The 16,616-nt window shown below is 38.3% G+C and overlaps 1 non-coding gene across 1 annotated transcript; it reads left to right on the top strand.

Annotated features, from left to right (window-relative positions):
- Positions 1-15,384: 15,384 nt before the first annotated feature.
- On the top strand, positions 15,385-15,491 carry LOC141675364 (small nucleolar RNA R71). Its single transcript, XR_012556021.1, has one exon. It is a non-coding gene; the product is annotated as a small nucleolar RNA R71 (small nucleolar RNA).
- The last annotated feature ends 1,125 nt before the right edge of the window (positions 15,492-16,616 follow it).

The raw sequence follows: 16,616 nt of genomic DNA, 5'->3' as shown, positions 1-16,616 counted from the left end.
AACAGGCTCTTCAATCTATAACAGGCTCTTCAAGTTCTGATTCGTCGAGTTCTGATGGGCCAAGTTCTGATAATTCTGGAAACTCATGTTCTAATATTTCTGGAAACTCAAATTTTGAAGGATCCAACTCAGAGAGCATAATTTCAGGGGGAGCATCAGAAAATGTTGATGGAGACAGCATGGATCATGGGGGAGCATCTAGTTCTAGAGATAACCTTCCATCTGTAAGGAAGTGGACTAAAGCACATACACGTGACTTGATTATTGGAGATCCTGAAGTAGGTATAAGAACTAGAACAGCTATATCAAATGAATGTCTCTATCATTCTTTTCTTTCTCAGACTGAACCAAAGAAAGTGGAAGAAGCTCTTTAAGATGTTGATTGGGTGTAAGCGATGCAAGAAGAGTTAAATGAATTTGAAAGAAATAAAGTCTGGACCCTAGTACCAAGACCAAAGAATAGGTTTGTTGTTGGTACAAAGTGGGTGTTCAGAAACAAAACTGACAGTGATGGCATAATTATAAGGAATAAAGCAAGGTTGGTTGCAAAAGGATACTCTCAACAGGAGGGGATTGATTATGATGAAACATTTACACCAGTTGCTAGATTGGAAGCCATAAGGATATTTTTGGCTTATGCTTCTCACAAGAAGTTTAAAGTCTTTCAAATGGATGTGAAAAGTGTTTTTTTAATGGAGAATTGGAAGAGGAAGTATATGTTGAACAACCTCCAGGCTTTGTAGATTCTAAATTTCCAAATTATGTCTACAGGCTTGATAAAGCACTTTATGGCCTTAAGCAAGCTCCAAGAGCATGGTATGAGACATTAGCTCAGTTTCTTATGGAAAGTGGATTTAACATAGGGACTATTGATAAAAGACTGTTCTACCTCAACCATGCAAAGGACTTACTTTTGGTGCAAATATATGTTGATGATATCATTTTTGGTTCTACAAATGACAGACTTTTTAAAAGGTTTCCCAAGCTAATGCAGTCAAGATATCAAATGAGTATGATGGGAGAACTTAGCTATTTTCTGGGCCTTCAAGTCAAGCAGAATGCAGAAGGAACTTTTATTTATCAATCTAAGTACACCAGGAATTTGTTGAAGAAATTTGGAATGCAAGATTGTTCAAGTGCATCCACTCCTATGGCCACTGCAACAAAATTGGATAAGGATACTGGTACACAGTAGATATTACTGATTACGGAGGTATAATTGGCTCACTACTCTATCTAACTGCAAGTAGACCTGATATCATGTATGCTACCTGTCTTTGTGCAAGATTTCAAGTAGATCCAAGAGAACCTCACTTAACAGCTGTGAAAAGAATTTTCAAATACCTAAAGGGTACAGCTGATCTGGGATTGTGGTATCCTAGAGAATCAGACTTTAAACTAATAGGTTACATAGATGCAAATTTTGCAGGATGCAAAATTGACAGGAAAAGCACAAGTGGAAGCTGCCAATTTCTTGGATGCAGATTGGTTTCTTGGTTTAGCAAGAAACAGAAGTCAATTTCCACATCAACTGCAGAAGCAGAATACATTGCTGCAGGAAGCTGTTGTACACAGATTCTTTGGATGAAGAATCAGTTACTGGATTATGGGTTAGAATTTTCTAAAATCCCTATTTACTGTGTTAATCAAAGTGTTATTACTATGACAGGTAATCCAGTTCAACACTCAATGACAAAGTACATCAGCATTAGGTACCACTTCATAAATGAACATGTGGATGAAGGTACAGTGGAATTGCATTTTGTTCCAACAGATCAACAACTAGCAGATATCTTCACAAAACCACTATGTGAAGCTACTTTTACAAGATTGGTAAATGAACTTGGAATGGTTTCAGGTTCTTTCTCTAAATCTGCTTAGTTTATGTTCTGATACATCAGACTTTATGATCAGTATTTACAGATATTACTATCTTTATGTATTATGTGCTTAAATTGAAATTTGCTTAAGTGTTGATTGTTGTCTGATGTGAATTTCTAAACTCTGATAGTGATATGAATGTTTATGTGACTATTCAATCCAATGAGGACAACTGTGCTAGATGCTGACCTAGTAGTCTTTAATATACTAAAGATCCCATGTATGAAGTAATTGTTTATGTGGAAATCTTTTAACACGAGCAAATTCTGATATTGAGCTTAGTTAAGTTTACTTTGTGTATCTTATTACTAAGTCAAAAACTAGAATAGTGCTTCTTATCTGTTAAGTTCTGATGTTAGTAAATCTGATGGATGTACTAAGTGCTGATAAGCCTCACTTATCAAAAGAAAAAGAAAAGAAAAGAAATAAAAATCAGGTAATCCTTTGAGATCTAGAGTAAAAATGTGAAAAGGAAGACCCAAGTGCATTGCTGGTATTAAGTAATATGCATTAGAAAAGCAAAATATATATATATATATATATTTTCTTGGTGACTTTTCACACTCTATGATTACTGGAGAAATACTCTGATAACAGCATAAATTCTGATTAGCAGTCGTGACTCACTTACACTGAGAAGCCACTATAAAATGGAATTTTAAAAGATGCATAAAATGAGCACAAAACAGTTGAGGTGGACTCATGCATGAACTCATTCAATAGTAGCCTTCAGAACAATGACAGATTTTGAGCAAAGTTCTTAGTTATGCCTTATTTCTAAGATGTACTGAAGTGAATCAGACTTTACTCTTTGTCTGATATTTAGCTTACTGCACACACTTACACTCCATATGAATGATGAAAATTACTGTAGTGATAAATGTTGTTTTAGATGAACAGTTTATGTGTCAGATTGCATAAATTCTGAGGACAAGTTCTGATGGAAGTTCTGATGATTAAGTTCTGATGTAACCATATCAGTATTTGTGTGAAGAATTACATGAATAAACATTCACTTTTCGAGTTAAGGAGCCATATTCTGATGACTTTTAAATCCTGATAATAATCAAGTTTTGATGCTGACGTGGCAGTATTTATTTACTTGGTTTATTTTTGGTCATTACTTGAACGATAATATTTTTACAGAATATTGGTTAATGTGAGATAAAACAGTCATAATCATTATGGGTTAGTGGTTAGCGTGTATGTCTTGAAAAACTGCATGTGCACAGTAATTGTTATTATATCCCGTACCCATTAACTCTAGCTTTAGATCTTTTACTGACTGTTATTATTACACATCAGTCTAGGGAGTCAAGGGGTCATTATTTTTACTTGTAATTGTTGCCCATTCCTCGCGTCCCTTGGTATTCTATTGGCTATTTAAACCGACTATTCATTCCAGCCAATACATCTTTCATTTTCTCATAAACTCACTCTCTTTTTATTCTCATCAAGAAAAATGGTTCGTTTTAACTTGTTCCTGAACTATGAAACCTTTAACATCGAGTTGAGTTGTGATGATTGGCAACAGGAGTGACATGTCACCGCCATTCCTGACGAGCTTTGGAACTCAGTTCCACAAGAGGTTCATACAGAACTCTTGTTCTTATCAATGGAGTATCACCTCCATCTTGATAGGTTGGAAGAGGAAAAGAGAGAAGCTCTCCGTCAGCAAGAACGGATCATCCATCTTGCAGTGCTCGTCATCAGTAGCAGAAGGAGTTAGTCGTTAGGTCTTCTTAGACTAGGACTAAGGCTGTTGATGTTAAGAATTGTAGAATAGGACTATCTTGTAATTTCTGCATGTAATTACTAAATTTCATCAAATGTAATCATTTGATATATCAATGAAATTTTCTTTAATTACAAGATTTGTTCTTTGTTTCTCAAATTATGTGACTGTGCATGTTTAATTGCAATTTATTAATCTTTACTTCATCAACTTTTAATTTTATTTTGTGATGATTGTTTTGATTAAATTATGTTGATTGGAGGAAACAACTGAGGAACAGGTTCCCATATCAGAACATGTTGTTGTAGAAGCTGAGAAGGTTTCTTCTCAGAAAGATACTGTAATTGGGAGTTCTAGGCCCCTCAAAAGGCTTAGAAAGTTAAATTCTGATGATAAAGCTCCTACAGTATCTCCACCTTTGAAGAAGTTAAAGAAATAGAGAGCTCACAAGGACATAGTATAGTCAGATTTAGAGGATGTAGTGGAAGCAGCTAAGGAAGGGGATCAGGAATCTCTGATATCAACAGAACCAATTGTTATTGAATCACTTCCTTCTGCACAACAAGAAACTGCTCAAGAAAGAATACCTACACCTCCTATGTCACCTATAGTTGATCCAGTACATACTGATGAAACAGGTACAAGTGCTGAAATTGATATTCATAACTTGATTGTGCCTGAGGTTTTGTACTTGGAAGCTCCACCAATTCAACTCACTCCACCAACAACATCAATTTTCAATGTTGATCAGAACCTGGCTGCAGATCAGAATTTAGAGGATTATGTTGAAGCCTCTGTAGCCTCACATACTGCTATTTTATCAGAGGATGCTGATACTGTAGGATCTGCAAGTTCTGATGCTGCCAATGAAGAAACTACTGGTGAAGCTGCTGCTAATTTAGATACTGATACAATTGGTCCATCAGGACATACACCTCAACAAACAGTTAATAAAGCTGATCTAATCAAGAAGTTTGTTAAGGAAGCACCAGTACCTTGGAGTGAAAATCCTAGAGGAAAGGAGTGGACTAAGGAATGGAACACAGTTAGTTTTGTTCCTTCTGAAAAGATTCTTGCTGAGCATCTGGCAAAAGCTGATGAAATGCTGATAAATGATGATTTCAAGGCACAGCTGAGAGTTACTGCATTGAGTACTAGGCACCTTCAAGGTCTACACTCAACAACTCATGCCAAGGTGAACAAAGTTCAAGAAACCTTGATCCAGCAAGATATGAATGTGAAACTTGAAAAGAACAGATTTTTCAAGCCAGTCTTTGACAGAATTACCTACATTGAGAAAACTCAGGAGAAGCAACAAACACAAATTGATGAAAATCTGAAGAATCAAGCTTCTCACCAAAATCAACTCAATGAGATCCAATCCTCAGTAGAATTGCTTGTCTCTCTTCTTTTACCTGCTAATGCCAAAAAGGGGGAGAAAGTGATTAAGTCCAAATGCAAATCTATTCAGACACTGAAGGGAAAGGATGATGGAAATGATGACCAGGGAAACTCTAACAAGGGTAGAGGTCAAGGTCAAGGCAAAGGATTTTCATCAAGTAAAGCTAGAATTACAAGTCAAGGAACAAGTTCTGATACTGGGAGAAGAATCAGTTCTGATACTAGTAAAAGGATAAGTTCTGGTGAATATTTGGAACTTAATGAAGAAATTTCAAAGGAGTTATTTCTTAAAGAAAATCCAGGAATGGACTTTGAGAGTCTAAAGGAAGAAGAAGGTAGACTCAAAGCAGAAGGTGTCAAGACAAAATCTAAAGCTTCTGTTGTTGAAAAGAAATTTCCAAAACCTAAAGGTATTGTGATAAAGGAAAGAACAAATTCTGAGGAAATCAAAGCCAAATCACAAGTGGAAATTGATCCAAGGTCCAAGGGCAAAGAAAAATTTGATGAACCTGTAAAGCTTTATATGCCAGTAATGGATGAAGAAATAACTGAAAATGAAGAAGATGCTAGTCTTACTCTGATTTCAAAGAAGATTTTTCAAACAACCTATGACATGGCTTATGTTGTTCAGAGTCAATATGTAGTAAGTTCTGATATGACAGTGAAGCAAGCAACCTCTTACATAGCTCAAGTTGGCTTGATATCAGAAGATAAGGAAAAGGAAACCTCTGACATTGTTCATGTTAAACCTTCAAAGATACTCCTACCAGGATTCACCAAAGCTAAACAGGCTCAACCTTTGAAGACTGCAACAAGTGGTTTTGAAGCAAGAGTTGTTACAGGAAAGGAAGCAAGAGATAAATCTGGATTGGGTAGTTCTGATGAAAGAATAGTACATAACACTATCAATGATCCAACTTCCTTAAGTGAACCAGGTGTTGGAGCAACTCCTGAAAGATTGAATCGACTTGAATCTGTACAAATGGTTTACCGTACCTTTTTAAAAGAACATATCTTGTTATATTTTATGACAAATGGAAGGGTATACCATATTAGGCAGAATGTTATACCACTGAAGTATTTTGAGGAACTGGAACATGTTCTATTCCTACTTCAAGTGAAAGACAGATTAACAGATAGTGCTGCAGGTTATTTAAAGTCTCAAATTCAAAGACAGAAGAAGCTTTATTTTATAAAGTCTGACAGCACATACTGTCCCAAGTACAGAGATCACAAAGGTGATATTGTCGAAATGAAGCCCAACTCTGCTAAGATCATAACTACTTTTCTGGGTTATAAGGCTGTGGAATTCAATTCAGAGTCTGATAAGGCATATCTAATCAGACTAGATTAGGAGATAAGAAAAGCTAAGATAAATGATCTCAGAGCAGCTATTTTTCAAACTGGTGAAGATACAGCTGAATTGATAAATGCTTAAAGGAGGATGGTCAATGAACTTGAATATGCTAAGAGATGTTTGTTGAAGAACTATCTCAGAACAACTCCTGATATCAAAGAGATCAGAAATTGAAGCCAAGTCAAAGATCTACAACTGCTTAAATTCTGAAGTGTATACAGACTGAAGTTGTTATCAGAAGTTAAAGATGGTAAAGCTGAAAGGACTGTAAGTTGTAGTTATCTAGTCAAATTCTCATGCATTTGTACTTAATATTTTTGACATCATCAAATATCTATTGAACTTGTATATTATGTTAATTTACAAGTTGGGGGAGATTTTTAGATATATTTGATAATGTCATGTGTAATATGATTTGTGTTTAGTTTTCAGATCTTACCTAACAGGACAAATCAGTACTTAACTGGAAATCAGCACTTATACTGAAGATAGAACTTAAGATATCAGAACTTAAGTTATCAGAACTTAAGTTATCAGAAGATATTTATCAGGAGATAATATCAGGACTTAAGATGACTTTCAGATAAGGCAGGTGGCTGATTGAAAGGAAAGAAGATCGAGACTAAGATAGAAAGAAATATGCATGAAGAAGGAATTCTATGAAAAATAGAATACTTGGAAGAAAAGATAACTAGTTGATATATTTTAGGAAGCAGAATTATATTCCATATCAATTAGAACATTATCTTATAACTGTGTAGTATATAAACACAGGCATAGGGTTTACACTATAAGTGTTATCATTATCGAAGTTATTATTCATTGTAACCCTAGCAGCTCTCGTGATAATTTGTTCATCACTGAGAGAGGACAGTTCCATATTGTAACAGAGTTTATTGTGTTGAATAAAATCTATTTTCTGTTACTTAAGTTTTTATATTCGATTTGATTGTAGTAAACATTGTATTCAACCCCCTTCTACAGTGTGTGTGACCTAGCACGCTATCCTAGCGCGGGCGTGCTGACTTCCTGCTTCTCTGGCGTGGCCGCGCGCTACCACAGCGCGGGCGGGCTGTCATTTTGGAAAAACTATTTATTTCTTCTTCTTTTGCTGGCTTGTAATGGCATTCAATGAGCACTCTTCCCTAGTACCTTCCTAACACCAATTTAGCACCAAAGCAATGCTAAAGCTCCTTCATCCCTTATTTATGCCTGAAATGCAAAATACTACAAAAACGAATCAAATACACAAAATAATTGAGTACAAAACACCAATACAGGACATTCTAAGTGGACATAAATGCCACTTAACACACCCCCAAACTTGAACCAATGTTTGTCCTCAAGCATAACTGACTCAAAGAATGAAAAATAAAAATGCATGAATACAACTACAAGAATGCAACGATTTCCTCAGAATAACTAAACCAACCAATGAGTAATATCTCAACAAATGCAGTTATTCGCACAAAGATCAATCAAATCTCATAAATCAACTCACAAGCTAGAAACGTGTGTGTGTGCTGCTTAACAGATATACTATCGCAACTAGATCAATAATCATGACTCACTACTCACCAAGGCAATCATAAGGTTTTAAACAGAGTAAACGTTAAACTCAAAATGACTGATAATACTTCAATTTTTATCGGAGTTATACACGGATTCATGCTTTTATTCATAACACATAACATAAATATGCTTATTTGACCGTACAATGAGTGAGGTCCACAAAAAACTTATGCAATAATACCCATGTAGTGAGCGTTAGGTTAGTGGATCCCAGACTATAAAAGCCATAGGTCACTAGGCACAAAGTCCCCTAAGAACTTAATAACTCGAGTATTAAAGAGCCCACTCATGATCAATTATGCATAACACATATTTTTTTCTTTTTTCTATCATTTTCTCTCTCTTTTTTTATAATTTCTGAACGAGTGCGTTTCACTCCATCTCGCTCAACCCTAGACTACTCATATAAAATGAGCCGGCTATTAGCCATTTGACACCTAGCCACAACAAATAGCAATGAAATCCAATGTTTTTTTCTCCAATTTTTAAATATCCATATTATGTTGCCATTAAGAGAATATCCTAAATTTTAAATATAAACAAGTGTTTAAATCTCGACAAACAAACAAACCATGACCATGATCTAGAATGCAAGCAAGCAACCTATAAGACTTAGTGAAATTTTATTATTTCTAGCATGCAAATCAACTTGATAGAACTTAACATCACTATACACGACATCACTACACTTGCATCAATATCACAAATCAATCGAAAAGGCAAACTTAAGGGATCATGTTGTAATGCACATGCAACTATATGCAACATACTAACATGCAAAATAAAAAAAACTACTGCATGGTAAATATGCATCTATATGAAACTAAACAATCATGAATATGCAACTATATGGACTCACACATAACATATATTCCTTAATTACCACCCCCAAACTTAAAATATTCACTGTCCTCGGTGAAGGTAATAGTAAGGAATCAGGTATACCTACTCAGAATCAGAATCATCACCCTCAACAGGTGGAGTATCAGGAGTGGCAGGACTGTCAAGAGGCGGGTACACAGAGTGCTCACCAAAAATTGGCCACTGGATATCAATTCTTGTGGCTCTGAATACAATCCCCAATGCCTGGATAAGGTCATGTGCAAACCTACTATGGATGTCATACATCGCATCCATCCTCCTCATCAAGCGCCTATACTGCGCTGAACCCAAACCAGCACTATCCTCAACATCCTGTTGCTGCTGCTGCTGTGAAGGACCGGCCTCACCCAACTGATGCCTCCAAGCTACTCTGCTCACCTGAGCCGTACCACCAGCATATGTCTGATCAGCTGAACGGCCACCCGTGCAAGTGGTCATAGGAGTAACCGAGCCCCTTTTCATCAGGCTTACCTCCTCCCCATTCCTACATCACTGCTATCGTCGAATTGTCAGTCGGGGCACTAGGTAACTGCAGTTGCTCGTGTCTTGGCCAATAAACACCAACTGCCATACACAGCTTCGGCACAATCGACGTATAGGGTATAGAACTCGTAGTGCTCCCTCGCCGAAACCTCAAAATACCCTGATAAATCACAGACCCCAAGTCCACATAATCACCCTGCAGAATACCCATAATAGCTTCGCCCGGTCCACCGTATCATCATGCACATGGGATGAAGACATAATGTTAGCACAAATAAAAGAGTTTCATGCACGGGCATACATGTTCATGCACGAGGCAGAGAAAGTGGCATACTCGTTTGTGCCACTCTTGAATTTCCAGTGAGCTCAGGAACACACAAAGTAGCAACAATCAAATATAATTTAAAATCCTCGTCGGTCTTCGTCACCCAATCATCCTGACCCGGCTGTCTCTCGGGCTGATTTATCACCCGACGAATATCCTCAGCACTTTAATCCACCATCAACCCCCTCACCATAGTAAAACCATTCTTATATGCCTTCGTATTAAAACTCGTGAACCATACTCATGGGCACAGCAGCGGGTGTCTCGCAAAAAATGACCCAACCCATCTCCAGAATCATCTCATGAAACTTACCATCCCTCCCCGATGGTAGAAATCCTCTCTCCTTGGCTATCGGCTTTGACATAAACCTTATATACTCCACTTCAGCCTTCAGAGTAGAAAACCTGGGCCTCACACCCCCCACACTAGAAGAATCGGTGGTGTTGTTGCTAACTTGAGTTCTTTGTCTCTTGGGAGCCATTGAATCCGAATAAGTTTGAAAGAAGAGAAGTGTATAAGAGAGATTTAGAGTTTTGAGAATTGAAAAGTGATGGAGATGATTGTGTATAAGTGTGTGTGTGTGTGTGTGTGTATAGGGTTTTTGGAATTAGTTTAGAAAAGAAGTGGGATTTGATTATGGGAATAATGGGAGTAATGGGGTGATTGGAAACATATTTGGAGAGGGAAATATGGAAGGTGGGAGAGGGAAATTCGGTTGGAATATGATTTTGCAATGAATTCCCGATTTTCTTCCTTTTTTTTCAGTTATAGGGAGCCAGCGCGGGTGCGTCCTGCTTCTGGAAAACCAGTGCGGCCTCCCAGCATACCAGCGCAGGCGCGCGCAGCTACTGGACTTTCATCACGGCCGCCCCGCTTCGCAGCGCGGGCGCGCCGTGCTTCTGTACTTGACACTGACTTTTTTTCTTTTTCATATTTTTTTTGGAGTTTTCTTCTTCCTCTATCTACTAATGTACAACAACTTGGGTTGCCTCCCAAGAAGCGCTTGGTTTACGTCGCTAGCTTGATGTAGAATTTCCGAGATCAAGTGGATAATAAAATGGCACTAACCACCTCACGATTTGTTATATCTCCATAGTAATGCTTCAACCTCTGTCCATTCACCTTAAATGCTTGGTCTGGATCATTCTTAAAAATCTCCACCGCTCCATATGGAAACACAGTTTTGATAACAAACGGCCCTGACCACCTCGACTTCAATTTTCCAGGAAAAAGATGGAGACGAGAGTTGCACAAAAGAACTTGTTGCCCTTGCACATATGATTTGAGCACTAGACCCCTATCATGCCACCTCTTGACTTTTTCCTTATACATTTTGTTGTTCTCATACGCTTGAAGTCAAAACTTGTCGAGTTCATTCAATTGAAGCATCCTTTTCTTTCCAGCTGCATCCATATCAAGGTTCAACTTCTTCAAAACCCAATATGCTTTATGCTCGAGCTCCACAAGCAAATGACAACCTTTACCGTAAACCAACTGAAATGGTGACATGCCTAGCGGAGTCTTGTATGTTGTTCGATATGCCCAAACAACTTCATCCAGCTTCAAAGACCAATCCTTCCTTGATGGACATACAACTTTCTCTAGAATACGCTTGATCTCTCTGTTAGACACCTCAGCTTGACCATTAGTCTGAGGATGATAGGTTGTAGCAATGCGATGATTCATATTATATCATTGCATCATATTAGTGAACTTGCGATTGTAAAAATGTGATCCCTCGTCACTGTTTATGACTCTTGGAGTCCCAAATCTCGTGAATATCTGCTTATGAAGAAAATTTAGCACTATATTTGCATCATTTTTCGATAAAGCCTTAACTTCAACCCATTTCGAGATATAATCAACCACCAACAATATATACTGATTATTGCAAGATGTGACAAATGGCCCCATGAAGTCAATTCCCCAAACATCGAAGACCTCAACCTCGAGAAGCACATTAAGAGGCATCTCATCCCTCTTGGACATATTACCCACACGCTGGCAGCGATCATACTACAGAACGAACCGATGCGCATCTTTAAACAATATAGGCCAGAAGAATCCCGCTTGAAGGATACGAGCTGATGTCTTCTCTCCACCATAGTGGCCTCCATAAACAGTCGAATAGCAGTCTCGCAAGATACCCTCCGTCTCGCTGTACGGAATACATCTCCTGATGATTTGGTCAGCTCCTTGCCTAAACAAAAATGGCTCATCCCATATGTACCATTTCACTTCATTAAGAAACTTTTTCCTTTGAGCAGAATACAATTTGGAGGCATAATATTGCTCACAAGGTAGTTCACAATGTCTGCGAACCAAGGTTCTTCCTCTTGTACCCCAAACAACTGCTCATTGGGAAAACACTCATTAATCAATGTCTTATCCTGTGAAGTCATACTCAGATCTTCTAAACGAGAGAGATGATCAACAACTTGATTCTCATTACCTTTTATATCCTTGATCTCCAACTCAAACTCCTGAAGTAAAAGAACCCATCGAATCAATCTAGGTTTCGAGTCCTTCTTTGAGACAAGATAGCGAATAGCAGTGTGATCAGTGAAAACTGTCACCTTCATCCCAAACAAATAAGATCGAAACTTCTCAAAACCATAGACAATGGCTAAGAGTTCTTTCTCAGTAGTATAGTTTAGTTGAGCACCATTGAGGGTCTTACTAGCATAGTAGACCACATGAAATATATTGTTCTTCCTTTGCCTAAGAACTACTCCAACTGCATAGTCACTTGCATCGCACATCATCTCAAAGGCTCATTCCAATCAGGTGCAGTTATGATAGGTGCCGTGATTAAACTCTTCTTTAAGATCTCAAAAACAGCTAGACACTCGTCATAAAACTTAAAGGGGACATCTTTCTCTAGAAAATTGCATAATGGTTTAGATATTTTAGAGAAGTCCTTGATGAACCGCCTATAGAAACCTGCATGGCCAAGAAAGCTGGGGACTCCCTTAACTGAAATTGGTGGGGGAAGATTTTCAATGACCCCCACCTTGGCTTTTTTCACCTCTAGACCTTTACTAGAGACCTCATGCCCAAGAATGATGTCCTGCTGTACCATAAAGTGACATTTTTCCCAATTGAGAACCAGATTGGTCTCAACACACCTTCTAAGAACTACGCCAAGATATTGCAAGCACTCATCGAAAGAATCACCGAACACCGAGAAATTGTCCATAAACCCCTCTACATTCTGACCAATCATGTCAGAGAAAATGGCCATCATACATATCTAAAATGTGGCAGGTGCATCACATAACCCAAAAGAAACTCTTTTGATGGCAAAAGTACCAAATGAACAAGTGAAGGTAGTCTTTTCCTGATCTTATGGAGCGATACAAATCTGATTATAACCCAGATAGCCATCCAGAAGACTATAGTACTCATGCCCAAACAACCTATCAAGCATCTGGTCAATAAACGGAAGAGGGAAGTGATCCTTCCTTGTGGCTTTGTTCAGCTTCCTCTAATCCATGCAAACTCTCCATCCCGTGACTATTCGAGTAGGAATGAGCTCATTATTTTTATTAGCAACAACTGTGATGCCTCCTTTCTTCAGTACACACTGAACTGGACTCACCCAAGAACTATCAGAAATAGGATAGATGATCCTTGCATCTATCCTCATGAGAATTTCCTTCTTCACAACCTCTTTCATTATCGGATTTAGCCTTCTCTGTTCCTCAGCAGTTGGCTTGCTCCCTTCCACTAGTAGAATTTTATGCATGCAATAAGAATGGCTAATTCCCTTGATATCTGCTATAGTCCATCCAATTGCCAATTTGAACTCTCTCCTAATTCTCAAGAGCTTTTCCTCATCACTACCTGAAAGGTCAGATGTAATAACAACAGGCAAAGTAGATGCATCACCTAAAAATGCATACGTTAAATGTCCAGGCAATGTTTTAAGCTCGAGTGTAGGAGCTTCCTCGATAGATGGCTTAAGGCGCTTTGGAGAATTTTTCAGCTCTTCCATTCCAAGAGATTCAAACGGCATATCCAACCTTCGCTTCCAAGGAGAAGCATTCAAATACTGCAACTGTTCATCACCTTCATCATCTTCACTATCTGAATTCCACAACAAGGCCTTCTCTAAGGCATCAGACCTTAGCATTTGATCAAGTTCTGAAGTAACCATAGAATCGACCAATTCCACCTTTAAGCACTCCTCATTATCAGTACGGAATTTCATGGCATTGAAAACATTAAAAGTCACATCTTGATCTAGCACTCGCATAGTGAGCTCACTCTTCTACACATCAATCAAGGTTCGGCCCGTAACCAAGAATGGTCTTCTCAAAATTATGGGAATTTTTTTATCATCCTCGAAATCAAGAACTACAAAATCTGCGGGAAAGGTGAGTTTGTCCACCTTGACCAAGACATCCTCCACAATGCCACATGGATACGTAATAGAACGATTGGCCAACTATAAGGGCATATAAGTAGGCTTTGGATCAGGTAAGTCCAACTTCTTGAAGATAGACAAAGGCATCAGATTGATGCTAGCTCCCTAGTCACATAAGCATTTGTCAAATAACACTTTTCCAATGGTGCAAAGAATAGTGAAGCTTCCCGGATCTTTAAGGTTCAGAGGCAACTTCTGTTGCAGCATAGCATTGCATTCCTCCGTGAGAGCTACGGTCTCTAAATCATCGAGCTTCACCTTTCGAGAGAGAATACCTTTCATAAAATTCACAAAACTAGGCATCTGTTCAAGAGCTTCAGCAAAAGGTATGTTGATATAAAGTTTCTTGAACACCTCCAGAAACTTAGCAAACTGCTTATCCAACTTTTTCTTCTGCAGCCTTTTAGGAAAAGGAGGTGGAGGATAGACATGTTTCTCCCCTGTATTACCCTCAGTAGGAGTGTGTTCCACAGTTTTCTTCCTTGGTTCCACTTCTGCTTCCTTTTGCACTTCTTCTTCAGCCACATCTTCCAATTCTGGAACTTGAGCTTTTTATTAGCTTACAACCTTCCCAGACCTCAATGTAATTGCCTTAACCTGCTCTTTTGCTTCCTTCTTGCCTGGAACTTCTGTGTCACTAGGGAGTGTACTAGGTTGTTGATTCATCAAGGCATTGGCAATCTGCCTAATTTGATTCTTCAAGGTCTTAATAGAAACCGCTTGGCTCTTGCACATGAGCCTCAACTCCTCCAATTTAGATTTTTACAGTTGGAGTTGTTGTCTTGGTACGTATTGCGTTTGCTGAATACCAAGAGGGTTGTATTGTTTTGCTGCATACTGCTGATAAAGCTGCTGCACCGCGTTCTAAGTGTTGCTCCAACTGAAGTTAGGATGATTGTGGTTGTTGGGATGATAGATGGCTGGAACTGGTTGTTGTGACCTTTGAAAGTTGCTCACGAACTGAGTTGATTCACTGGAAATAGCACACTGCTCCGTCTCATGCGCACTAGCACAAAGCTCACAGACACTAGTGATCTGATTAACTCCATAATTAGCCAAAGAATCCACCTTCATCGTCAAAGCCTTAAGCTGAGCAGTTATAGCAGTAGCTGCATCTACCTCCAGAATTTCCGCTACCTTGCCTTGAGTTAGTCTCTGAGAAGGAATCTGGTATTCATTAGTAGCTATCAGTTCACTCAAATCATATGCTTCCTCGTAGCTCTTAGCCCATAAGGCTCCACCTGATGCTGCATTAAGCATGGGTCTAGAAGTCGCACCCAAACCATTATAAAAGCAGTTAATGATCATCCAGTCAGGCATCATATAATGAGGACACTTTCTAAGCATCTCCTTATAACGATCCCAAGCTTCACACAAAGATTATCCCGATTGCTGCATAAATTGAGTAAGAGCATTCCTGATTGCAGCTGTCTTTGCCATAGGAAAGAATTTAGTAAGAAACTTCTGAGCAAGATCTTTCCACTTGGTGATAGAGCCTGGTGGTAGAGAATACAACCAGCACTTAGCCTTATCCCTCAGAGAAAATGAGAAAAGCCTCAACTTTATAGCATCTTCAGACATATTGTTGAATTTGAAAGTGTCGCAGATTTTGATGAAATCTCTAATTTGCATGTTGGGATCTTCCGTCGGAGAACCCCCAAACTGAACCGAGTTTTGCACCATCTGAATCATGCTAGCCTTTATTTCAAATGTGTTAGCTTCGATGGCTGGTCTGACAATGCTAGACTGAATATCATTGATTTTTGGCTGAGAGTAGTCCATCAAAGCCTTTGTATTTGCTTCTGGTTCACCCATTACAGCAAGAGCTTATTCTTCAAGTTTCTCCTCTTTTACAAGAACTTCTTCCTCTACTAAAACTTCTTCCTCCGCTTTATCAAGTGTTCTCATGAAAGATTGAGAACGCTTTTGCATACACGCTCTTTAGAGTACCTGAAAAAGCAACAAACAAACAATTAAGTAAAATATCTGAGTCAGTGAACTTTAACGACCCTGATATCAACCACATAAAATAAAATTTAACACTGAGTCCCCGGCAGCGGCGCCAAAAACTTGTTAGGACAAAATCACGCGCTAATATTCACGCAAGTATATGCGTTCACAAGTAATACAAAATTAATTCTAGTTCATTCCCACAGGGACTGGTTTAGGTTAATTTCAATTAATGTACTTATGTAATAATGGTATGGTTATTATTCAATGCTAAGATGATAACAAGTTGAGATTGTTATTAACTAAGGTATTAAATAACATCAATTAACTAAGAGATTAAAAGATTTGATTTACTATATGAGACAAACATGGGATTCTAACTTCATTACTACTTCATTCAATAACCTTTTGTTCTTAACCTTAGCATGCAATGGTGATGACACTAATAAGATAACACGAAACTAGTAAATGCCAACTTTCGTTGTACGAATACCCTACTACCAGACATCCACAAAAGAGATAGAAGCTGAATAGACACCAATTATATTGAGACCCTATATGTCTATAGAATTTGACAACATAACAGTTTAATGTGCAAGT

This window comes from Apium graveolens, chromosome 7 (assembly GCF_009905375.1).
Source record: "Apium graveolens cultivar Ventura chromosome 7, ASM990537v1, whole genome shotgun sequence".
In the NCBI taxonomy this organism is placed as follows: domain Eukaryota; kingdom Viridiplantae; phylum Streptophyta; class Magnoliopsida; order Apiales; family Apiaceae; genus Apium; species Apium graveolens.
This window is presented reverse-complemented; position numbering and strand designations above follow the sequence as displayed.